Genomic DNA, 20830 nt, shown 5'->3' with positions numbered 1-20830 from the left:
CCTGAGCACATGAGGGATACCGAGAGGTTCACCCCTGAACGGATGGCCGACTACAGGATCGGCTGGGATACGATACGCTTAAGAGGCATAGGCGACTACTCAGAGTACGTTCAGATGTATATTATGCGGCCTTTGAGTAGCGGCCGTCGAGCTGAGAGAGAGAGGCCTGCGGGGTCAGTGGCTGGAGTAGGGACAGGAGCGGGAGAACCGAGGGTGGCTCGGGCCCGTGGCAGGAGCGGAGCTCGGAGAGGGAGGGGGGCTAATTGTCCAGCACTGCCCGTGACGATGACATGCCGAGGGCGTGGTGGGGCGACTTACCTGATCCCCATTGCTCCCCCTCCGGTTGATCACGAGCTAGTCGGGTTCTACGGCTTGCCTCCGGTATGTACTACTGTATTTTGCATTCTGCACAGTTAGTTCATTTCAATTCATTTGATATTCCGCAAAATACTGAGACTTCTAACACTTTTGCAGGCTTCGTCTGAGTACACTCGCCAGTCCCTAGAGTTGACCGCCTCTGTGATGGGGATGCTCCAGCAGAGCCTCAACCTTCTGGCGATTTACAATATTCCGGTATGTTCTTCTGACCATGGTCTTAAACCGTAAACTGTTTCACACAATCGGATGCACAGCACAACACAACACTTGATACACGGCCCTCACGGTATCTGACACACTGTAGCCCACAGACTGTTCACAGCACTACTCACGGCATTCATACACTGTACTCATACACTGCATTCTGCATTGATACACTGCTCACAGTATTCACACACTGTATTCATACACTGCATTCTGCACTGATACACTGCTCACAGTATTCACACACTGTATTCATACACTGCATTCTATACTGATACACTGCTCACAGTATTCACACACTGTATTCATACACTGCATTCTGTAGCATACTGATGCGTTTGCCATTTGTACTTTTCAGCATACCTTCCAGATTCCTACCGTAGGAGGTGCTCTAGCTGGACCATCCGTTCCTGTTCGAGAGGGAGATGGAGAGGGCAGAGTATACCCCCGCACCAAGGCGGGGCGCACTCATGTTGGGAGTAGCTCAAGGGCACCAGTCCCCGATGACGATGAGTCCGAGGCGGAGACGGAGGCAGAGGCAGAGGCGGAGTCATCTGAGGAGGAGACCGAAGATGGCACTGACTCAGGCTCAGATGACGACGCTGATGACGATGCTCTTGGACCTTCATCCAGGAAGAGGACGAGGACTGACCCTTAGGCTTGAGGCCTCTTGACATTGATCCAGATTTTTGCTGCTTTTCTTCTTCTTTTCTTTTTGTACTTTTCTTTTTTGCTGGTGGCTGGAGTACCTTGTACTGCCGCAGGCAGGTTTTATTTTTTCCAAAACTTTGTACTTGAAAAAGATAATGAAATGAAACAAAGCTTTTTATCTGAAAAAGTGTTATATTTGTACATTTCATGCTTCGCATTACATTACATCACATCACATAACAATGTAAATGGAATTGATCTTCTGTCTGAAAGTCAAACATTTGTATTGTAATAACCAGGTAACGAACCGGCCAACAGCAAAACAACTCATACAACCCACTGCTTAGTCTGAACACTCGGCCCATACTCTGTTGGGAATTAATCTGCATACAGGCCATTCTGTTTATTCTGCACACGGCAAACCCTGAACAAACAGTCCAATTTGACAAGACAGAGTACAAAGGTAGAATCGGCTGAAGTTGAAGCACACTCAGATGCCCCAAATTTTCCCATTTTTTTTCTTTTGCTTCACATAAATGTGGAGAATGGCACAGCACTCTGAGCGCAGCATGATTAAAATTTTTTTGAGATTGAAAAAAGGTTTTTCAAACCGGGGTATTAAGCCTACAACTGAACACTGTAAAAAAGACTCAAACAGAAAGTACACGACCTAATCACAACGACACACGCTCGGAAAAGACTCAAAACAAAAGTTGAGGTAAACAAAACAAAAGACACGACATACCGATGTGTTTACAAAAATGAGAAACCTTAAATCACGAGGAGCCAGTTCCTTCGGGCATTATTTCCCACCCTTTCTCATTTGTGATTCTCACATCACTCGGCTCTCAGGTTCGGTTTTTTCTCTCAAAAACGCTTTTGCTCATTTTTCTCTCAACTTACACCTCTCTATTCTTTATTCTCTCATTTTCCATCCCTCCCCAGGGTGGTTAGTAGATGAATAGGAAGTTGTGGGTTCACGCCTAACATTATTAGCTCGCGGCTATTTCCTCCTGGGACGTCTAGTCGATGTTTTGGATGGAGTATCTTGATCCATTCCAATTTGTGCTTCGCACTTGGCTCGATACCTCGTTGCTTGAAGGTTGTTGAGAGCTTTCACGCCTTTGTTGTTAACTTCAGTTGTGCCCTTCTTCTGGCGAATAGGGTGCCCTTCTGGCAAGTAGCTAACGACGGGGAAAAGACAGAACACCTGACTCAACTGTGCCCCTATTTCATCATTTTGACCATTTTTTGCTTTGGTTTTCTACTAAAACAGTTTTGACCAAAATGAGAGTTAGATTAACATGCTTGTTCAATTTTCTGATTTAAAATCATGCAAGTCAGGCTATGAGCACTTAAAATTTTCCTCTCTTGGGTCTAAGAAAATGGTCCAGTTTTGGAAAAGATAGAATAATTTTCGAGAAAATAATCAACCTCAGTAAAAAAAATCTCAAAAATCATTTTGGCAAACAACCAGTGCTCAACGAGCATGAAACTTACTCTCGAGATGTACAACCTCGGATCGGAGGCAATGGAAAATTGCCCCTTGTTCCAAAGGGCACTGCACGGCAACGGAAAGTTGCCTCTGGTTTGGATGGCGACTCATGGCAACGGAAAGTTGCCCCTTGTCTGGATAACGCCGCAGCATACTGTAGTCAGTCCTCATTAGTGATGATCGCAACCGAACTCTTGGATACAGAGAAGACGAAGATGGTCAAAACCAATATATGGACACAATCACTTTGAAAGTGTTGGTGGCTGGACTTCAGGATGAAGTTGTCTACGTATCCCAAACATGGGAATCAAGCCTACGTAGTTCATGTTGTCACAACCGAACTATCGGATTCAGAGAAGGCAAGGATGATCAAAACCATTACATGGACTCAGTCGCTATGAAAGCGTTGGGGGCTGGACTTCAAGATGAAGTTGCCTACGTATCCCAAACATGAGAATCAAGCCTTACGTAGTTCGGGTTAAGGTACACTCAGGTATTTTAACCTTCACTTTTTTTGGGCTCTAACTTTTGCCAAGGCGTCCATTGCGGGTTTTCGACCTTGCGAGCTTTGTTCTTCTTTCCTTTTTTAATTCTTTTCTTTTCTTTTTTTTTTCTATTTTTCTCTTTTCATTTCTTTTGCATTTTTTTTTCTGTTTTATTTGTATTTTCTCTTGTTCTAACTTTTGCCTGGGTCGCCCTTCCGGGTTTTCGGTCCAGCGAGCCTCTCAAAGGGTAAAAGTGTAACAAGTCCATGCCAAATGGTTTTGAGATCCTGAAATCATTTGAATCCAGGAAAATGACTGTTGTATTGATTTGCTGAAGGACCCATCTTCGGTTCTTCGAGCACATCGGACATTTTTGCCCCTAGTTGGAGGGGTGCTTCTGCTCTAGCTTCAGAAGCTTCTTCTGATGAGATCTGATCTTCTTGATCTGACTTTGGTGGCCCTTGTTCTAGGGCTACTTCCAATCTGGCCACACAGGTCTCTCTTGATGGTCGATCGTTGAACGCTCCGAATTGTGGTTCAAGGTTTTAAAGCAAGGGCTCAAGTCTTGAGGCTGAGAGCGATCCTAAGCTGCACAATCTCAAGAGCGATTCCACACAGGTCTTCGCAGGACTGCGCATAACGTTTTTTGAAAATTTTTAAGAAAGCGACTAATCGCTCGTGCTGAAGACAGTGCGGAACCAATCTGGATCAAGCTAGGGTCCTTCTCAGTACTCACGTTAACAAACATGATTTCAATCGTTAAGGGCTTAGCATGCCTCTCTTTCTCTCAAATGATTAAAGTTTTGCAAATCCCGAGGAATTCCTTCCCTTTTGTTTTCACTGCAGTGTTCAAAAAGGTTTTGAAAAACTTAGGTCAATGCAATGATTTCAAGGCACAGAAAAGACACAGCTTCTAGTCAAATACTGCCATCTCATTTAGAATTTCTGGCACAATTGGCACACGACAGAAACAAACACAAGAGTGTGGGAATTACTGCTTTTTCATTCAGATCTGTTGGCACAAATGGCTCAAAGCAGCAATAAGTACAAAACATGACAGCCACAGTTGTTTCATTCAGATTTTCTGGTTGCAACTGGCTCCACGACAGAGATTGACTCAAAAGAAAGCAAAAGGGTAATTACAAAACAAAAGGGCGTTCAAAGCAACAACCCCGAAATCACCCGATATTCTATACAATGGGACTAACTCGACGCGACAAGACAGACCCTTAAGTAAAAAGACTGACTCAAAACAAAGAGACAGACTCAAAACAAGACCACCAAACTGACTCAACACCTAAGTCAGGAACCACAAAAATTGGCATTCGCAGATGCTCAAAAGTGCATGCCAGACGCCACGTCCGAAATGCACCGAGTGCCGCCCGCAGGTGGTCCAACCCCTGATCACAAACTTGTAGTATCTTCGAAGTCCAATAGCTCAGTAGTGACAGACTTTGCTGAGGTAGGTGGGAGGATAACCTCATTGTCGATCCAGTCTTGCACTTCATGATGAAGGCGAAAACAACCATCGGTGCTGTGACCGGACTGTTGGTGGTACGCGCAGTACAAGGTAGCATCATGTGAGAGAGGGAGATTCTTTGGAAGAGGCCGAGGCTCGAAGGGTTTAAGATGTCCCTTTTTAGCCAAAATTTGAAATGCCCTAGACAAAAGCATGTAGAGGGCGTGAAAGACTCTGCGCCCTCGAGGCAGGTACTTCGAAGTCTGAGGGTTCTTGCTAGACGCACTAGCGAAAGGGTCGGCAGGCACTGCCTTGGCTTTCTGATCTTTTCCTGGTGCAGGGTTGGGAATGAAAGGAACTGTCTTGGCATGACGGGGCCTATCCCGATTTTCTACCTGGCTTGAACTGCCTTCGGTTGGAGTGGGGGAAAGCATCATCCACAGATTTAGTCGTGACTGCGAACACTTGCTGCTTATTCATTCCCCCGGCTTTCAAAGCCTCGACTGCCCATAGCAGTTGTCCAACGGGATCAGCATCTGTTCCCACTTTGTTCTTACCTCTAGCCTCAGTCTGATCGAGGGTTTGGGTTACTATATCAGAGCGAAACTCGGTTGTTGTTGACACATTGTTACCGTAGCTGGAGGCAACCTCTGGTTGGCTGAGCTCGATCACAATCCGCCCCAGTAGTGGGGGCCCCTGTGGTACAAAATTCCCGGCATATGATGTGGCTGGTGGCGAAGCTGACATTCCATAGGCTAGATCAACCACGGATCTCTGGAGGTCGCCGATCATTCCCATTAACTCAAACATGGTGGGCTCACGAGCCTGATACAACTGGGGGGTCCAGATCGGGTGTGCAGTAGGCGACCTGGGTGGATGCGGTACATCAACATTGGTCTCATCCTGCGAGATGATCCCTTGGTCTAACGCGGCTGCCATAACCACAATTTCCTCTGAGCTTTGGGTCGTCATAAGTCCGTTGAACCAAACGGAGATGATGCAGTCGGTGATCGATGGATCCGATATTTGTCTTGTCTCAGCGAGGAAGAACACCAAATCTCTGAACCCAAATCTCTAGACTGAAAGGGAAAGGAAACAGTATTTCAGCCCAACTGAACAGACATAAGCGTAGCCGAATAACTGTACTCTGCTACTGATCACTGTTCCACAAAATCACTGCCTCGAAACACTGAATCTGATATCTGCGGATATAATCGATTCTCAAATTCTGATACTGATGCCTTTAGGCCTGATGCCCCAGACTTGCAAACTGGTATGTACGTTCCTGTAGAGATACACTCTAAAAGCACATAGCAAGTAAGAGAGAGCCAAAACACCCCTATGTTGGAGTAGGGTTTCCCTGTCCTATTTTGTCAGGAGCTAGGGTTTCACTACGCACACAGTGGTTTTAAACAACCTAACATCAGGTAAGCAACCTGTCCTAGCTTGGAATGGTCACTACGGATTTCGATATGCACTAGGTCGAATGGTCAAAAGGGTGCCCCGGTAAAACCGGGGTTTGTGTTCCAATACTGTCAGAGCCCATAACCGGTCAGCCTTATGGTCATGCCTTGACAAGACAAGCCTCCGACAACCGTTCAGGAATGGCAGAAGGCAAACACTGTGTCCTAGGCGCACCAATGTACATGCAATGCAAAGAAACACATAAGTGAAATCAAAACAGGATATCACGAGTTCGAGTCAAGCTCTATAAATCCCCAACAGAGTCGCCAGAAACTGTGGACGCGCCCTCGGGCTTTATGCCACCACAGTTCGGACTCCCTTTTGTGTCACGGTTCTAAATCTGAACCAAAGAGTCCAAATCCGGCAAATCGTTTTGGAAAATAGATTTTTAGAAAGAAGTGCCAAACATGGACTGCTTTGCCAGATACAGAGTCGCCATCTAAATATTTTATTTTGAGTGAATTTAGGAAACCCTGACTCGTTTTCCTAAGGCCACGTGTCCGTCATTACCAAAGTTGCCTCGGCTCGGGAACTTGGGTACGATTGGGGAAGGTCAGCTATGAGCACCCCCTCTCGCCCGATCCGAAGATCGGCCTCTACTAATCATGATATCTTGTTTTGAAAACGTTATGTGTTCTTATTTCGGTTTAATTAGCTAGAATTACTATGTGATGCGCACAACAAAACAAGTATAGACTAGATTGCCTAATTTGGAACAAAGCATCGCATATCCGTTTGTTTGGAAAATATTTTGAAATTTGCTACTCGCGAGTAGACTAAGACACGGATTTTGATGAGTTGTTCCAACTCAAGCAATCCAACCTTCACCCACAGGCATTCATGCAGTTATATCACATAAGCATATAGCCACATGGTAAGCATGCTATCATGTTAACATTCACACTCATGCGAGATGCTAAAGCATAAATACTTATATCGTACTCCGTGCCAAAATAGTGAACTAGTTAGTAATCATATGCATGATCCTAATTCATGTTAAGGTGGCTAATGTATCTCATATAAAATGTCACTAGAATAGGCTCGGCTAATCTATGAATGGCATGTGAGATGCGACAGATAACATATATTCAAGTTTGATTTGAAATACTATGCAGTTAATATGATGTGCCGAGCCCGATGCATGCAATACTGATGAATGATGCACGCATGCATAGCATAAGGATGTTAAGTTAAATATGTCCTAGTACTAACCATCAAAGCAGGTAAGTAAAAGGGAGAAAGAAGTGGGGGTTGGAAGACATGCACACACGCACCCACACTTATTATAAATTTGCCCTCGCTCGGAGGGACCGAAAGAATAATACAGATTTAACTAACCTACAAGCTAATTAAATATTACAGACCAATTAAACTAGTTAAGCAAATTAACTAATCTAATAAAATAGTAAATAGCCTCGGGAAGAGGGTCCAATGCAATGCGTGCTCGGCTCCGCTCGGAAGTCCACTGCCATGCACAGGTTGCCTCTGTCCATACTGTTTTCCTTCTCTGATCATTACAAAATTCCCAAGGTGCACTCTATGAACCCTGTGGGATACCACCGGCCAAGGGAAATGGTCACCGGCCAAAGTAAATGATCACCGGCCACTGGTTAAGCTATCGGCCACCAATTGTTGGTCGGTCAGCACTAAAGATGATCAGACGGCCAAATCTACCGGTAGAAGCCTGTTTTGACAGTAATAGAGGGCAAAACAAGGCATGGCAATGCATTCCAAGCAAATGTGTGCACCAACACATCCCTTATCATGTTTATGACTCAAAGGGACATGGTTCTCGGTTCTCGGGCCACCAATCGCGCATTTCGCTGCGTGATGGCCCAAGAAACCAAGTTATGCACTTTGATTTCAAATGAAATGCACATAAACAAGCAAGGAGCTCAACCTCTATCATACTCAATTCAAGAGGCTAAGCATGCATGTCAATGCAATGCAACATAGACATATGAGCTAGTATGCAACATGAACAATGCGAACAAGCATTCAAGGCATGTGACAATCATGCTAACCAATAAGTATGCCCGATACAATGGGGATGGTCAAGCATGCAAGGAAGCATGTGACTTCATTCAATCATGCAACAACACATGGGGTAAATATGTAGCAACATGTTAAACAACCTAAACATGCAACAACACACAAGTATGCAACAACAGTGGCCAATGCTAAGGAAATGAGGGCCAAATGCACATACAAGCATGCATGCAAACATGGTCCATCACTTAGGCATCAAAGAGCAACTTCTAAGTACACTTAAAAGAGGCTAAACATGGGCATATGGCAAGCAATATAAGCTCTGAAAATCACATGAGGATGGTGCCACACCAACCTAAACCAAGCAATCGAAGCATGCTAACAAGCCCAAAGCTCGAGGCCAACCAAAGGGCTCAAACCATGGCCATGCCAACCAAGCCTCAAAGGGCCAAGGGGACTCCAAACAGCCCCAATGCAGGTCTAAACAAGACCAAAGACACACCTAGATGGCGTCTAAATGGTTTAAACATGCAAGCATACAAAAGAGGCCAAACATGGAGCATAAGATGACAACCTTATAAAGCATTAAAGGGACATCAAATGCAAGCATACAAGCATGCCATGAGGACTGAAATGACATGACAAGTGGTTCCAAACCACTGAAATGATGCAAGGATGGCATGCTAGATTTGTCAATGCTTAAGGCATACAGGAGAGGTTACATGGTAGCTATACGAAGCAAAGCATGGACAACCCAAATGACCAAAACCAGACCTTTAGCATGCTAAAACAAGCAAAAAAGATTCACAAAGCTAAGCCAAAAACATGCTAGAAACAAGGCTCAACGCACAAGGCATGTTAAGGCAATTCATGGCATACAACATTGTATGCTAAGCAAGCATGGTGTACCTAAACCAACTCACGACAATGCTATATTATGGCATAATAAGCATAAAAAATAGTTAAGGCATGGCCAACATAGACTTAGACAAGGTGCTCACTAATGAGGCTTAAATGGCCATTATTGAAGACAACAAGGAGAGGGGGTGGCCCTCTCCTTCTTCGGACCTTATGGAACCATCCTCACCACTGAAATCCCTCAAGATTTCAGTGGTGAGGAGGCCCAAACAAAGTGGTCCCGGAGCTCACCAAAATAGCATAAAAATCGGGCCAAACAAGGCCTAAGAGGGGTCAAACACCCCCAAACGACAAAGCAACCTTAAACAACTATATTAAGCACTCAAAATCAAGAATTTTATTAGTTATATACAAAGTCTAAAAATAGTTTCAAGATAGTCAAAAAAGCTATGCAAAAATGGGGAATAAAGGGCAAGAACACTCACCCTTGAAGAATACTTCCAAGATCACAAGACCAGTCCTCTTCTTGGATCAAAACCAGCTCAAAAAGTCCAAGATCAACCCTCTAATGCCTCAGCAACTAAGGAAAGGTGTAATGGTAGGTGTTTGTGTGCAATAATAAGGACAAACACACACTTAACTCACAAGGGAGGGAGGTATAGAGATAGAATAGACACACACTTCTAACCCTAAAAACCAGACCTCTGGAGCTTTTTTTCTAACCCTAATGGAGGGAGAAGAGGCTCCCTCTTATAGACAATCCCTCTTGTAAAGCTTTCCAAACAAGCTAGTCAAGAGGGAGATCCCTCTTTACATGTGTATAGAGGGTAGCAAAGTGTATGCCAGCTAGCACAGCTGGCATAAAAATATCTGCAAAAGCAGATGAACAGTGGTCGGCTAGCCAAAAATGCAATTTGACCAAAATAGATGGCCGGTCGACCATCTAGAGTGTCGGTCGGCCAAACATTTGGCCGATGGCAACAAAACACAGCCGGTGGCCTCAAGCCATGGCCGGTGGAGTGTGGGGATGGCCAAAAAGCCATTCCCTGCCCTCCAAAGTAAAAACACAAGTGTTTGGTGCAAAATCAAACACAAAACAATCGAATCGAATGATCTTGACGCAAGGCGTGTAATCGAGACCTCCGGGAACTCAAGACAAACACAAACAAGGATGATCACCGAGTGTTCAAACGGTGACGTCCAAGTCTTAAGGACGGTCAAAAATGGGGTGTCTACACCACCACTGGTAGCCGACAAGAACAAGCCAAGGCCAATAGCCCAAGGGGCTAGCCGACAAGTCACCCACTCTTCTAGACTTGAAACAACAAGCTCTTTGTCCAAAACAATGCACAAAATAGATAAGGTTTCAAGGCACTCCACCGAGGACTTTGAGCACTCAAAACAAACACAAACAAGCACAATCATCGAGTGCACACACGATGACGTCCGAGTCTTGAGGACGGTAAAAAATGGGGTGTCTACAGTGGTGATGAGTTTGTGGCGGTGATTCTAGGTTTCATGGTGATTTGAGATTTGGTGGTGGTAGTAGTCGTGGTCATCATGGTTGGTGGGGAAGGAGGCGGTGGTTTATGATGAAAGATGTAAAAGTGAAGGGAGAGGGAAAGATATTAACATGTTAGGAAGAGTCCATGACAAGCTTGATTCACTTTTTCTATTACAAATAACATCATAAATTTCATCGAATGATGTATTGCAAATTTGTCTTACAAATCAAAATCTCTATTTTTATTTGTTTTTGTTTTGTTTTGGATGGTGAATCTAAATCTCAGTTTTTAAATGAATTTTAAAAAATTGTATTTAAAAAAAAATGATATATAAGCTCTTTTCTAGATCCATTTTTTAGACCCAATTTGAATTTGAAATTAAAGTGGGATCCAACCGCCAGTTGAGATGGGTCTGAGTGGTTTTATATCTTCTCAAGTGAGAAGATTGCAACATAAAAATAATGGACTGAAACCATTAAGTTGTGAATGAGAATTGTCTCATAAAGTGGACATCAATAGAAGTTGGGCTTGGACCTAGGCTTGGACTTGGACTTAGGCCACGTTTGGGAACCCTCGTTTTTTAGCCAAAAAGCCAAAAAGTTATTAAATTAGCCAAAAAGCCAACAACCCATACCAAAAAGTCAAAGATTCTCTTTTCTCTCTACTTTTTGCACATCTTTTTGTAAAAAGCCAAAAAGTCATTCCAAACATACTAATTTTTTTTAGCTCATATTTTAGCCAAATAGCCAAAAAGTTACTAAATTAGCCTGTTCCCAAACGAGGCCTTAGATTTAGTTTTAGTCTTGGTCTGGACTGGCCTAGGCTTGGGTATGTGCATGTGTTGGACTTAGCCTTGGGCATGGGTCAGATTGTGCTATGTTGGACTGGGCTTGTCTTGTACATATGTTTTAAACTAGGTTTGGGTCGGGTTGTGACCTAACACCCGTATCCATTTTGCGACCCATCTAGTTGGATTATTTAAATAGCATTATATATATATATTGTTTATTTATATATATAAAAAGACAGACTTAATGCAACAGAAGGGGAACTCACACTTATTTAATGTAAATAACGTACAAAATGTAAATAACATAAAACTTACAATTTGTTTACTAGAAGTAGCTTGAAAGCATAATTTCAAAATATATATAATTCATAAAGTAGTTTAGGAGAAATCATAATTTTAGTGACCTCTGAATGTCTATGATTCTAAATAAATGAAGAAGCTTCATTAATGACCATCAGCACACCTTATGACTCCTGAAATAAAACCCATAATTATACATAAGTATGCAAATAAGTGAACAACATTCGCATGTGTGCATTTCAAAATAAAAAAATAAAAAATTCTTTTCGGCTCATGTTGAAATATGTTGGGATTAACTTACAGTTAAAACAAGAGGTGAAATTGATAATGATGCACCATGGCACAAAGGCAAGCAAGAGATACAGCCAATACAGTCTAAATAGTCCAATTCTAAACTAAAAAGAAGAAATTGAAACACAACACTGAGATGTAAAAGAATCACTCAAAATTGACAATGGTGAAAATAATTCAAACAAACCAAAACCATAATTCACGAATGAAATCACTACAAAATCCTAAATTCACCAAATCAAATCAACACCACCCTCATAAACCCCCTTTTCTTTTATTCCTTTCTCTGTTTCTCCAAACTCCTAAGTTTCTTTTTGAATAGTAGTAGTCCATGTTTTCATTTATTGTTTACAAATCCATTACCCATTTCTCTATTATGCCATATCAATCTTACATGGTCCCCAAATAAGAGATGGCACTTTATAAGTGAAGAACATTCATATGAACTCTTTTGTGATATTTATACTTAGACATGGTTGCTTAATGTTCTGTGGTTTGGACTGGTGGATTGGAGGTGGTTGTAATCTATACCTATCAAAGGGAAAAGATCATCTGTATTGCAATGGAGTGGAATTATAGCTTGGTGGTGGCAGCAATCTGCGCCCTACCAGGGTATCAATTTAGGATTATTGTGTAGTCCTCTTTATATTTTGTATAAACTAGTTGGACCCCCACACGCATTATAGTTACGTGTGGTGGTCGAATTACAGTTAGAGTGCTTATTTTGTGTATGTATATGTCGAATCATGTTGCCTATATTCGATTTATTAGATAATCGAAAATGAAAGAGGCAACTATTCTTTCTTAAGAATTAAGCAGAAGTGTAAATCATGAATTGTAATCGATATATTAGATAATCAAAAATAGAAAAGGAAACTATTATTTCCTAAGAATTAAGCGTAAGTGTAAATCATGGGTATGTTCGACCAATGTAGATGCATCATAAGGTGATGCTTGGTATTCAAGGGGAAGAAGAGGTTAATTAAAAAAAATGCTGATACCATAGTTGATTTTTGTATGTCAATATATTTTTCTGTTCCTGAAGTGAATTCATACCAACAATTTCCAATTCAATAAAAAGAATAAAAGAGGATAGAGAAGTCAACAACTAATTGCACAAGTAGATTAAAATTATAGGAGCAAGTAGCTCTGATTGGTAATTAAAAAAACACATGAAAAAAAAAATATGGTTTTCATTTGAGTTAGGTTTCAAAACTATATTAACTTTGTGAAATCAAATTTGTTAACCTTAACATTTTTGGCCAACCCAATGATCTTCACAACGCTAAAAAAAGTTTTTCCATCACCAACTTTCAAAATAATACTCTTTTTAAAAAGATTGAATTTCTTTTCCAAACATTTAAAATATAATAGAGATTTCTAATGTTTTGAACATAAGGATCCACCTAACACCGTCCAAATCATACTTATCACAAAAGTTTTTCCCAACACTTTAAGTCATTACTCCACTATTAATTTCACCTGCAATTCATGAAAAATTATCAAGCTCTTGGTGCCCCTAGATACTTCCAAATGAGGAATTCCAGAAAACATAGACAAAGTGTATTACATCTAGTTGCAATTTTCGAAGTGTCAAAATGACAGAAACCAACACATTAGGTTGTTCATTTTAATGTAAATACGAAGAAAATATGCATAATAATAATTATCATATAGTTTATTGCAACAAAAATGACAAACCACATGCCAAAAGATTTACAAATTTAGGTTAATAACAAAAATTATGAGCAAGGGAGAAATACCACTGGATTAAATACAGGGAAAACAATAACCAAAAAGCATTGGCACTGGCACAAGCACAAGCAACTTGTTGGGTAGTTTCTTTTTTTCTTTTTATCTTGGACTTCCTCTTCTCATTTATCTTGGCTATTTCTCTTTTAAACTCATGTTTGATGAGAAATAGTACCAAACAGATGACTCAATTTGTCATTTTTTTTTCTTCCTTTTACCCAAGCCTTCTATCTTTTCTTCCCTTCCATTCTTTTCCCTTCTACCAAATAGTGAGTTGTCAACCACCCAAGAAAAACATTTCAAAATTTCCCCAAATCCGCTTTAATTCACAAATAAATTACAAAACTTAGCCAAGTTGTTGATTCTCATTGAGTATATTTCCCAATATAAAAGGAGATACTTAAAGAAAGAGATAAGAAATAAAACACTCTAAGGGAACATCACAAATTGAGGGACTTCATAGACAACAGATTGAAATCCTATTATCGACATATCCCAGTAGATTGCCAATCCAATTAAAGCAAAAATCCAGCATATTATCATAATTGTTCAACCAATTAGTTATAACAAGTTTCATAACTGGCAAAAATAATGAGAGTAACAATTGGAGGGTAGATTTGATAGAACAATCTGTCAAATATGCTTAAGAATTTGGACAGCCAAATATATTGCTTGATTTGGCTTATCTATACCTTCACTAAACATTCAAGGTGTACATGTCAAGTGCTATTATGACTTAGACATAATACAGCAAACATCAATAGAAACATTGAGAGTGAGAGGGAGAGACAGACAGAGACTGAGTGAGTGAGAGTGAGAGAGGATTTATACGTCAAATTGTTTTTAGGGAGAGTTGAAGGTGCTCCGAAAAATCGCGATGGTGAGGGCCCTGGTGGGTGAGACATTGTGGAACAAGAAGAGTATAAGAAAGGGGACTAAGAGAAATCAAAGAGAAAAAGCAAGATAGAGAGATATAAACAAAAAGAGACAAAAGGTTGAAAAAAAAAATCTAGATGATGGTGGCGAGGCGAAGACGAATTAGAAATGTTGAAGACGGACGGCGACACTGACGGTGGAGAGGCGAGAACGGTGGATGGCAACATTGATGGTGAGGCAAGGTGATTGGCGTGACTAAGGTGTGATGGAAGCGGCGCGTTTTTATTTCAATGTAAGGGTTTGAATTAGTTTAGTTATCCCCTACAATAGTGTTGGTTGGCCATTGTCGCTTTATGCATTTAGATATCAAAACGACGTCGTTTTGATATCTGCGACTAAATTGTATTAGTCGCTAAAAGATTTTACTGTCCGGGCTAATTGTTCATCCTCCCGCATATATTTTTGGCAACTAATATTTTAAATTGGTCGCACAAAATCACTTTTCTACAACAAAATCACTTTAGTGGGTAATAGTATGAACATTTAGCTACAAATTTTTTTTGTCATTTTTTTGCGACGAAAATTTTTTTAGTCGGCACAAGTGGTTGCCAAAACTGTAATTTCTTGTAGTGGGGAAATAACTGAATAGTGGTGGCAGTAAAAAAAAATTTACAAAAATATGAAAAAGTATGTTATTTTAATTATTAAAATTTATAAATTTTTCCACTAATTTATAATATATTTTTTTACTGTCCAGCTTTGCTGTTATTTCCCTTACAAAATATACCGATGAGATCCGTAATAAACTTCATATGTCTAGACAGAGACAACACCAATCTATTTCCTTTTAATAATTATCCAGAAAGTCTGGGGATCTAGATTTTGGGTCTCAGATTTGTGTGAAAAATGATAGTGTATGATGAACTTTGAAAGTTTATATTATGAGATTTATATGTAGAATAAATCTGATTATAAATCAATGTTTTTGTATAGAATCAGTATAGAATCAATCTAAACTCTATACTGATATACTGTGAAGTCCATTTGTAACGTGGTCTTTGGGTAATTTTAATTAGGATGTGAAATATGTGAGGACTTGGACCAAATGGAATGGATTGTATGGCTTTGTATACCTGTTGCTTTCAGGATACAACCCACCTTCTTTCCCATGAATAGTACAAGTTGACTACAGTTAGAATTTAGAAACAAAAATGCTATGGAACACAAAACATCTATCCTGATTTTTCGGGCTAGAGTGATGTAGGGTGAAAATTGATTTATTGTAGTATGCGATTCACATATGAAATAAGTCTGAGCTATTAATGTAAAATTCTAGATAATTTTTTGGTTTTTATGTCTGAGTCCATAGCATTACTGATTTAGAAATCTGGTGGATTCATGATTTGTTGAGATTTTTGTTTCAAGATCAACCTATTTTAAAAATTATATTAATTTAATAAAAAGGTGATTCAAATAGTTCACTTCATAAAATTGAGTAAAGGAGAAAGAAAAAAGAAAAAAATTACAATTATGTTTTAAGAGAAAAGAGAGATATATGTTAGAGAAAATTTCATTTTATCTCCCATACTTTGCCTTGATGATCAATTACACCCCTATACTTCGAATAATTTCAGTTTTACCTCCAAAATTTTTGAAATCATATCAATTTGCCTCCCTACCGTCACATTTAAACAGAATTTTTAAAAAAAAAATTACATTTTGGCTCCAAATTTCAAATTATAGATACAAACTCACTCTCTCTTCCTCTCTCTCATCATTCCCTGAATTATCTAAATCCCTCCCCCTACTCTCCTCCTCCCTTCTCCACTGTCATCTTCTCCACCACCACCACCACCAATAAGCTCTTTGCTCTCACTACACACAAAAAATTGTCTCTATCAAACACTTTCTTCATCAGGTCCCATTTCCCAAACTTTGAATACATAAAGAGAAGAGAATTATACACACACACACACACACACACACACACACACACACACACACACATATATATATATATATCTGACACCAATTCAAAAACAACAACCTCACATTGAACTTTCCTTTCCATTTCAACAACACCCAAATCATAACAAGCCTTTAGAAAAAACGGGTACGTAAAATTATCTTGGTTTTGCCAAAACTCAGCATTTCACGATACAGAACAAGGGACTACAACCATTAGAAGCATTGCCCCTAATCATGGAATTCCATAAAAATAAAATTTTCAATACAATTTGGTTCGAAAATTACTTGGGCTTTGTCTATGGCACCGCAATTTGTGTAAAAGGCAACGAGTTTGGTGTTGAGATAGGTGTTCTTTCGAAGAGTACCACAAAAAATCATGTGGCTATGAAGTTGTGGGCATCTTTTGAAGGATTTGGTGTTGGTGAGTAACTGTAACATGGTTCCACATTGTAGGGAAGTGAGTGGTTGATTGGGAGAAATCTATGTGAACTGGGTGGAAGTGGTGGTGGTGGTGCATGTATTGGTGGGTTTGGGTAAAAGAATTTAGAGTTTCTTGAGGTGGATTGTGACGAAGCTCCAAAATCGAAACCTTGTGGCCTTCATCGACCCAATTGTGAAGCAAAGTCATTGCGCTCAGTCATGGGAACACAAGCCCTAAAGTCTTGCCCTTGAGGTCGTCGTTGCGGCAGCCCTTGTTCGACGATGTAGATTCACCAGAATAATCAATTAGGGTTCGTTGGGCACCTCTCTTTTTTTTCTCTCTCTCTCTCTCTCTCTTTTTCTCTCTCTCTCTTCTCTCTGGTGTAAGGTTTGGGTTTTGGGGTTGAGGGAGGGGTTGCAGTGGCAGAGGGAGGAGGAGGGCTAGCCGCCGACAGTGGTAGGCGGAGGAGTTATAGAGATAAGGTAAGGAGAGAGGGTGAGCTTGGGTAGGAGATGATGAGTTTGCACCTATAACTTTTTCTGTTTAAATCTGACGGTAGGAGGCAAATTAACACAATTTTTAAAAAATTTGGAATAAAATTGAAATTATTCGAAATCTGGAGGTGTAATTGATCATTGATGCAAAGTTTTGCGGGTAAAATAAAATTTTCTCTATATGTAGGGGTGAAAAAAAGTTACCAATTTTGTGAAATTAAATTTATTATTTTGGAGAATGATTTACAAATGATGTTTGTATTAGAAATATATTCAAAATAAGTTTTCAATAATATTTTTTCAAGAGTAAGCATTCTCTCTTTGTCGGAGTTTGTGGGTCTATTACGGTCTCACTTGAAAATTTTAAATAGTTTATTTGTTAGACTATATGTTTAGATAATTTAGAAAAAAAAAATGAATTGAAATTGATAGTCATAGTCAAACAATTTTATCATATATATATATTTTAAAAATAATAGTCTATTTTTAAGATTATATTTGTCATCATTTTTTTTTTAAACCAATATAACTAAATTATGTGGGAGGGTGCACGGAGACCTTCTAAACTCTTGAGAAGTATAGGGGGTCCAATTTGCATGCTTTTATAGTTTAGGAAGTCCATTTGTATACTTTACAGTTTAGTAGGTAAAGTGATACTTCTCAATAATTTAGAGTCCATTAAAATGATATTTCATAATACTTTAGTAGGTCTTCATGTAAATAATGCTTATGTGATTTGTTAATATAATTTTTGTTATAAATAATTTACACACAATCTAACAAAATAAACAATTTAAACTATCATAATAAAAATAGACCCTCCTGTGGTATACCCCACATGCCCAACAATAATCAAAGAGAATCCACTCTTTGATATTGAGTGCTGCTATTAGCACCTACCTTTTTTCTTTGGACCCTCCATTTTATTATTTTTTTAATTCCAATTTTGTCCAAACATAAAGTTACATTTTTACCCTCATCCCTAACATTCTAGCCCTAATTTCCCAAAAGCTATCCCACCAACCTTTTCACCACCATCTCCACCGGTGACCACTACCATCGGGGACCTCTCTTTCCATCTTCGACGATTTTGCTACCATTGCGTGTCTCTCTCATCATTCTTATTCTTCTTCTTCTTCTTCCACGTTCATCAAACCTACACCTATATAAAAACCTCTCATCTTCTCCAGCAAATCCGAACTCCTCGTCGTCGTCCTCAATGCGAGAGAGTCTAGAGACAAAAAATAGAGAGATCGGCCTCAGTCAAGATCTGTATTGAAGATTTGCATCACCACTAAGTTCGGAGTACCAGTGATGATTTTGGTGCTATTGATCGATGAAGGGACGAACTACTACTACTTTGACGCCGACAATGGTGTCCAGTCACGGAGGTGGTGGTAGTGGTGGTGGAGGTGGAAGAGGCAGAGAGATTGTTGTTGGCGGAGGTGAAATTGGAGATGGCTTGTTCGAGGTCCCAACCATGGGCAGAGAGGATTTTGGTGCACAAATCAGGATCTTCGAGGCCTGTGATTGCTTGAAAATAAGCTAATTTGTCTTCTACATCAACTATATCTCTATACATATATGTGTGTGTGTGTGTGTGCGCGCGCGCGCACACGCGTGTGTATGTGTTTGTGTTTGAATTGAAGGAAATTGTAGAATTGGATGGAATTAGGGTTTAAGCTGAGAGGTTGCTTTGAAGATGATGATAATGTGGAGTCAAAAAGATGAGGAGTATAGTTGGTATGAAGGTAGGGATTTAAAGAAAAAAAAGGGGGGGGGGGGATTTATTTTGTTGGGTAGGGGTTCAAAGAAATAGGGAGGTCAAAGTAAAGAGTTAGGTGCTAATAGCAACCCTCTTGATATTATTACTTGTAACTCTTGTGCACACACGATGTAATGTTGGAGCAAAACTTAGGATAAATGTATGATGTGTACCGTAAAAAGATGCACATCTTGAAAATGTTAAGACTTTATATAGTGAAAGTTAAGAATATTTATAATGTGTTATGTTAATTTGTTGCAAAAGTTATGAATCACTAATTTATGGACAATTATATTTTTTGTGGTAGGAAAAATAATGTCCTTTTATAGTTTATGTTAAAAAAAATTAGGAAAAAATATTAAAAAAAAAAAGAAGGAGAATTGGTGAAAAGTTCAATTTAAGGTAAAACTGGCTTGGGGGAGAACCTCAAGGTGCTGTTATGCAGCAAATTGGCATGGGTTTGACTTCCTTCTACTATGCGAGTCTTGACTTAAATGGGGCTTGTGTTGAGAGGTCGGTGCAAGCTCCTAGGTTATAGTCTCTCATCTAGAACGGACAACAAGACACATTGATGATCTCGTCACGGGCACTGCCTTGGACTTGCAGAAAGGATGTGAGGATTTTCCTATGACAAACACACACACAAAAAAAAAAAAAAAAAAGGAAAAAAGGCATTAGTTCTAAGGTAAAATCTTATTTGGCGATAAGGACATGTCGAAAAAGTCACTGGTGTTGGAAAAGTCATTGGCGGTAGTAGGTGGTGGTGGTGGTGAGGTAAAAAAATGTTTAATATTCAATAGATAGGGTATTGAATGAGTGACATTTGCCACATTTTTGTGAATTTCAACACATAAGAAAATAGGCTTGGTGAATTTAAACAGATAGACAAATTGGATGATTTGAAAAGATTGAGTGATTTCAAGACATAGACAGATAGATTCCCTTCTTTTAGGATAAACTACCAATAGATCATAATAGTTAGACTTAATTCGTATAAAGCCCTATTAAAAATAAGTTCTAGTAAAATAGTCGCGAAAAATAATTTTTTATGATGATTTTTTGTATGTCGCTAAAAATTGACAATTAGTATTTTTTTTTGTCAACGATTTTTATAAATTGTTGCTAAAACTTACAATTAGTGACCTTTTTTTGTGACAAAATTTTCAAACTGTCATTGAAAGTTGAAATTAGTAACATTTTTTGTAACGATTTTTTTAAAATGTAGTTAAAACTTATAATTAGTGATTTTCCTGACAAAATTTTCAACTTGTCGTTGAAAATTAACAATTAGTTACCTTTTTTTAATAGTGTTTAATGAAAAATGTCATTAATTATTATAGGACTTATTAGACAATAAATCCACATATTAGGACTTACACGTAAGCTTCCCTTGATTTTAATAGATAGTTATTCTTTTGGACAATTTATGTTATTTTGATCCAAAGAAATTAGAGTTTGGGCCAAATGACCCAAAAGATAAAGAAATAGATTTATGGCCTGACTGTCCTAAAAACATTCTAAAGTTTGACCATTATAACAAATCAAACCATAAATTTTTTTTATTATTTTCAATTTAAATCCTACATTTTAAATTCCAAAACAATTTCAATCCTCCGTGTAACCCGTTATCTCATTTGTTGTTTTAAATTAAGGATCTTTTTAGCAAGTGTCCTTAAAGCACAAGT

This window comes from Camellia sinensis, chromosome 11, assembly GCF_055761805.1.
Source record: "Camellia sinensis isolate YWXY chromosome 11, ASM5576180v1, whole genome shotgun sequence".
Taxonomy (NCBI): Eukaryota; Viridiplantae; Streptophyta; class Magnoliopsida; order Ericales; family Theaceae; genus Camellia; species Camellia sinensis.
This window is presented reverse-complemented; position numbering follows the sequence as displayed.